The sequence below is a fragment of the Lepisosteus platostomus genome, chromosome 19 (genome assembly GCF_059453375.1).
Source record: "Lepisosteus platostomus isolate fLepPlt1 chromosome 19, fLepPlt1.hap1, whole genome shotgun sequence".
Taxonomy (NCBI): Eukaryota; Metazoa; Chordata; class Actinopteri; order Semionotiformes; family Lepisosteidae; genus Lepisosteus; species Lepisosteus platostomus.
Window position 1 is genome coordinate 17,832,430 of NC_142629.1, and position 6,395 is coordinate 17,838,824.

At 38.3% G+C, this 6,395-nt stretch overlaps 1 long non-coding RNA gene across 1 annotated transcript; it reads right to left on the bottom strand.

Annotated features, from left to right (window-relative positions):
• Positions 1-2,058: 2,058 nt before the first annotated feature.
• LOC148645317 (uncharacterized) lies at positions 2,059-4,102 on the bottom strand. The gene is made up of 2 exons (XR_015928534.1): positions 3,935-4,102; positions 2,059-2,266 (listed from the first exon to the last, which is right to left on the bottom strand). It is a non-coding gene; the product is annotated as an uncharacterized LOC148645317 (long non-coding RNA).
• Between the last annotated feature and the right edge of the window lie 2,293 nt (positions 4,103-6,395).

Sequence of the window (6,395 nt, forward strand, 5' to 3'; positions counted from 1 at the left end):
AAATTTCCCAAACCCAAGTTTCCCAAGCCTACTATCTGCTTTAGTACTATTATGTTACACAGGAGTTGCTTAGTAAGAAATAAGTCTCCACAGCATACAGTATATAGACCTGGCGAACTTAAAGATCTTTTCAACATATTTCTTTAAATGAGCACCTTTTGTATAATCTTTAACAAAGCATAATCATAATGGACTTTCAGGTGTTGGATTAAATGAAGAACTGAAAATTAAAATACACAGGCCTCTCTGCATCATAAAAAGGCTGTGAAATATCAACACCCCAAAGAGAAACTGGCTCTGAATATTTCAAAGTTCAATTGAACATATGATGTAGTGTGTAGTCCTATTACAGAATTACACAAAATAGGACAAACACTCTATAGTAAAGTCCTACACACAGAGTAAAAATATCTTTATGTGCGGAGACAAACAGCAAACGATGCAGACAGGTCCTAATTTAGCCGATATCCTTTTCTCGTTAATATACAGAAGAGTGCAGTTAAACATTGTCCACAGAAGACTCCCCTCAGCTACTGTAGCTGGTCCTGAGCCACACCAATACCAACCAACTTCAGGACAGCACTGCTAACACCACAAATCAGAGTTAGCCAAATCACAAGCCAAACAACGCTACCACACCCGCTGGGACAAATACATGCAAGCACAACATAAAGCTGAATGCTAGCAAGCTCTAAACAGTCAATACACACTGTGCAAGTATCTGACAGGGGTGAGAGGCAGCAAAGAGAAGCAAGACCTTGTGACCACAATCAGTGACCGCAGCCTACAGAAACCAGGCGACACAGGCAGGCCTGGCTGCCCAGAGAGGACAGGCTGTGCTCCTGCTGCCAGGATGGACAAGCAGAGTCAGATGCACTGATACACTGTAAAACAGAGATTAGAGCAGCATAAAAAGCAAATCAGATCCCAGAATTCACACACCTGCCAGTATCAGAGCACGCTGGGAGGAAGGTGGTGGAAACTTAATATACCTGGCAGCATAGTATGTGATTTGTTATAGCCTGAGAAACAGAGAGTGAGCTTTTCGCATAATATTAGTATGTCATTGTTCCAGTGTTTATAAATGTTTTGCTGCTTGTTATTGCTTTGGCAACACGATACAGTATGTACTTCATCATTCTTACCAACAAGGCTGTTTGAATTTGAGTAAGTGTTATAGTTTTTTTTTTGCATTATATCTGCAGGCTTTCCAGTAATAGATGACAAAGCCGCACTAGATCAGTGATAAGATACCGTGGAGCTAACTTCCTCCAGTGTTAGGTGTGCTATTTACAAAGCTATTGTAACTATCAGTGGCCAACTTTCACTCCTGTTTTTGTTTGCTGAATTAAATCTAAAAACTGCAATAATATACAGGATGAAGTGACTATTAGTTGCCAAATTATTGTCATGATGTTTATATATTTATAAAAAAATGAAGACTTTTCATTCAGTGACCTTTGATTTGCATTATATGCATTTCCAGATTAAATTAATTAAAATATTAAATGAGAGACTAAACTGTTTTTAAAACATCCACACTCCATGTATTATTACACTGAGTATTCTTAGATAAACCTAAGAAATAATTTCAATGTAACAGGACACCGAGAATGTTTGAACTCGTAGGCCTTTAATCCTGTACTTGCAGAGACATCTTTGGAATTGTAAGCAGATTTGAGGGCACACTCAGGGTGTCAGTCATAACACTTAAAAATAGAAATCTGAGTATTATTAGGCTGTGTAATAATGACACCCTTAGATTGAAGATACTTTTAGAATGAGAAAAGTTTGCAAACTAAGTTGAGAAAAAGGAAAGGCATTTAAAAACTCAAGTAGTGTGAACTCCATATTCCTGTAAAAAAATTAAACTTTGCTTGAATTGTCAAGTTGGTGTTTTGTGCAGTGTGTGAACACCTGTTATTTTAATTGACACAAGTTTCGACAAACCATGAGAGTAAATCACAAGTCTCTTGGAGTAGCATAGGGCTTTACCACATACGCTCCCTAATCTCAACTTCTGTTCAGAAAAAAGAACATGTTCTCAGCAGACTGGAATTTGTTTTTGTCAGATTCTTTATTTAGTAAGGGCAAGTCGCAATCTCTTAACTATAACTACTTTTAAATACATGTGTCACATATTCAGGGAGGTGTGTCTGGAGCACCTAACCTCCAGCAGTTCAGCCTGGGGCACAGCTCAGCTCTTCTTGCCCGACTGGGCTCCTGAAGGTATCGGTCCAAAACCTGAGTGGGGCCCAGTGAAATACTGTAAGAATGCCAAAGAAAGAAACAATCTGACTCTGGCAAACATCAGCAAGCAGCAGATATTTATATGTTTTCTGGGGCAGAGGGCTAATTTACTTGTATCCCTGAAGACCTCAGATGTCATTTCACTCATTGTCTGTCTTAAAATATACAATTCTCCTTTCCAGAAACAACATTTGCACTATGGAATGCATGGCCAAAAGAACTTGAACGTATTGTTTTTTGGGTTCTGTTATGTCACATTTATTTTTCATTTGAAAACTGGAAAGTATTGGTGTGTTGAAACATTTTAACACAGGTTTAGTAGCTTTGCTAGAATTCATTTCCTTCTGTTATCTTGTATCTCTTCCCAATAACCTTTCAACCTTGCATCCCAAAGTTGTGGCTTAAATGTGACTACATATACAGTAGGAAAATCATCACACAAGGCGTATAAAAATACAGGGTCTGAACTAGAAAAATGGAAATCCTAAAACCAACAGGATAAAAAAAAAACAACTCAGGCTAAATTGAGTTTTCCAGTTTGATCAAACTCCCCCTGTATGTTGCATTCAGCTTTCAAATGAGGCTTTTTTTGTTTTTCAAGCCCCGGGTTTTTCTCAGCCTAACAAAGACAATGAGATAAGAGTTTGACAAAGAAGCCTTTGGGTCAACTGATGGTGATCAGAGGTGCTCTCTCTGACTTTCCCGACTGAATGACATCTGCCGTGGTCAGACTGCTTCCAATTGTCCTCCTGATCTTGCCTGGACATAGAGAGATGGCCACAATGGGAACATCAATGCCTTGATCCCTGCCATATCTTGTGTGAGCTCTCTTTGGTTAGCCTAACCTCGCCCATCTTGAATGTTTACCCAGCTAATGATTCCTTCATGAGGTTTTGTTAAAGTTAAGGGGTTTGATGGTGCAACTAACGATAGCACAATTTTCGGAGCGAAAAGCTGGATCACCTTGCATGAGTTAAAAATTTGCAAAGTAAAATTCACGGGTTAAACCACAAAATGCATTAGAATGTTTGGAAATTTACAAAACTGGGGAAAAATACTGAGACCTGTGTTATCAAATTGTAGTTCTTCAGGAAAGAAGATTTTTTTAGATGAATGCTTATAAAAAAAAGGTTGCTACTTGAGCTCATGAACAGCAGCAGATTTTAGGGTAGTGGTAAAATTATATTTACAGATATAATTGTAAGCAGATTTTTGTACATAAAATGTTTGTTCTCTAAACAGAAGTTGTGTATTGTGTGATAAATTTTGCAGGGATTACAACACAACCTTTTACTTGTTTCCACTCCTCCCTTGGCCAGGTTTAGAACTCAAAATAAAAACAACTGTTCACAAAAACAAATACGTTTTTTTTGTGCTGAGAGCAACTCAAACACCAATTCAGAATATTATTTGTTCAGTTAATGGCTCAATTCAGCAATTGAGAGTTCAGCTAAATGTAAAAAGCCATTTGAGCTTTAAGTTGCGAAGTACAAGTTTGTTTCCTCAGTTTAGGCTTTCCAAGTTAAATGTAGTGAATGACATATTATGGTCATGCGTTTTGTTGAGGGTGAGGATTTCTACTGTTTTTTTTTCCCTTTGCAGTGTCTGTACACTGCTATAGGACACTGAAATGTGGTACGTTTCTCTTACCCGAGAGAAGTAAGTGAATACATTTTTATTTTACCTGTGGGAGAAGTCCCATCGCAACGTTGGTGAGCTTTAACCTTTGCAGAAACTTTAGTAGGTGTTTTCAGGGCAGAGCTCTTCAGTGATAATCCTCTGAAGTAGGAGCTTGTGAGAGACTTATTGTGTCAACACTGTCAATACTGTGAGAAGAGGACTGCAAGGTTCTGTCACTTTAACCGCCTCAGGATAGCCAATTAATGGCTTTAACACTTTCTGGAAAGCTCCAGCTACTGATGAGTGCCTGCTGTTGTTAAAGGCCATCAGATAAGGAACCTTTTGGCCTTAAAACTGCTATGTGTATAAATGCATGAGGGTTCCCATCGGTCTTACTGTGTGCTGAGAAGGTTCAACTTCACACTGAAGAAAACAAACATTAAAGAAGGGAAGGACAGACAATAAACACTACAGCTCTTTGAAGTGCTTGACTAGTTTGGTTCATTTATGATTAATCTCTCGGTGTTCTGATGGCTGTGATTATCAGGAGATTGGTCGGGCCTACCCCTCTTCAGAATGTGCCTGATGTATTTTATGAAGAGATAAAAGATGTGAAATCAAATCCTACACTGGCAAGAAAAGCATTTTTTTTCCTTTATCAGTTCAAATTGAGCCCAAGTGCCCCACCAAGACTGTGAGATCTCTGACAAAACTAAAAAGTTTTAAAGACATGTTTAAAATGTATATTAATTGCCAACGATTTACCTTTCTGTCCACATTGTCTGTATTGATATTGTATATCAACAGGAAGCAAGGCGAGGTCATCCTCAAACAGCCTTTGCTTGCAATAGTCTGAGGGGTTGCAGGTCACAATACAAGCAAGAGAACAAGTGACATGTATGTCACAAGTCATTTTGCCACACTTTTGATGACAGTTTCACGTTAATGATTGACCGTGAAATGGAGCTCAGAAAGGAAAAAGAAGTACAGAAGAAAATGGAATATTGGTTCTATTGCATGTGTACTGCAATAGTAAATTAATAATGAAGTATCTCTAAAATGTACCAACATGACTATTAAGAACAAACAAAAAGTTACAAGGATGATTTTGTCCACCTCTTAAGTTGTATACTCAGTTAACAATAAAAAAACAGAGATTGGTGTATAAAATACCTCTTCGTTTCTGTTGCAAATAAATATTGCTGCAATTATGCTCAGATAGATCATGGATATGAAGTGAAATATCATTTGCAGAGCCTTTAAGTATACTTGAGTAGTTTTTGTACTTCTAGAGAGCCGCAATCTTATGGGTCTTTATAGTTATCTCCAGACAAATAACCTCTACCACAAACCAAGTGGTAATTTCAAACAATGAAGTTCAGCAAATGAGTCAGTTACTTTTTTAAAGGCAGGAACGACTAAAAATCCAAAAAGCTATTCAAAGATGTGGCCATCCCTACCATACATGATTAGCACACCAGTCAAAGGCAGGATTTGAAATCTGAAATTACAATTAGGGCAATGCCTTTAGTAAACTTGGCAATTTGATAAATCACAGACTGACTTAAGGTCCTACCCGCTGAAGTCAAGTCAGGTTCTTTGTAAAGGCTAACAAGACAACAGAGCTATTCAAACACATGGAGACAAGGCCTAAGATTGACTCTGGTTTATTTTTTCTATTTTTCCTTTGCTTGGCTTTGACACTTAAAGCATGAGAAATAGGTGGAAGATATAAATGCACATTGAAATCCACCACATTTTTAGTTACTTGTCACGGCTTCATTTAAGTTGCTCTGAACATTTTTGACAGTTGCGGATTAACTTTGAACACACTTGAAAAAAAGTGCTTGCCAAATAATTCTGTACTTAAACACTGGATTTGGTTTGAAGAAACAGACATCTGCTCATTCTCAGTATTTAATATACGTCTTTTGTACCCCCCAAAAAAATGCTCTCAAAGACCAGGCTGAGTGGTCAGCCAGGCTGATATGAATAAGAGATAAAGAGAAACCAATATTTGCACAGCAGTATACTTCAGAAATCAGGGAGACCTGCTGCATACATGAGGAGGACAGGGCTGACTCTTCATCAAGTTCTAATCTATCGGCTCCACCAGTCTTGGGAAGGATAGAAGGAGCGTACTCTGTTATGCAATGGCACCCAATATGGAGAAACAAGATAAGATCACATTATTGGCAATATACAATTTCTCACATTAGGAATTTGTCTTTTCACAGACCCCAGCTTGCTCTCCATGAGACACACAGACAGGGAGAGAAGCTTGGTGTCAGAGCGCAGAGTCAGCCATTTACTGTATACAGTGCCCCTGGAGCAGTTGGGGTTAAGGGCCTTGCTCAGGGGCCCAACGGAGTAGGATTCCTCTGACACTTTTTGTTCTGGACTGTTCTTGGAGAATGGAACAGAAGTGCTTAATCAGTACACATTGAACATTTTCCTGTATTCTTTTGGGCTAAAATAGTTTCTGTTGTAGATAATTATGAAATTATTCTTTAGCATACTACAGT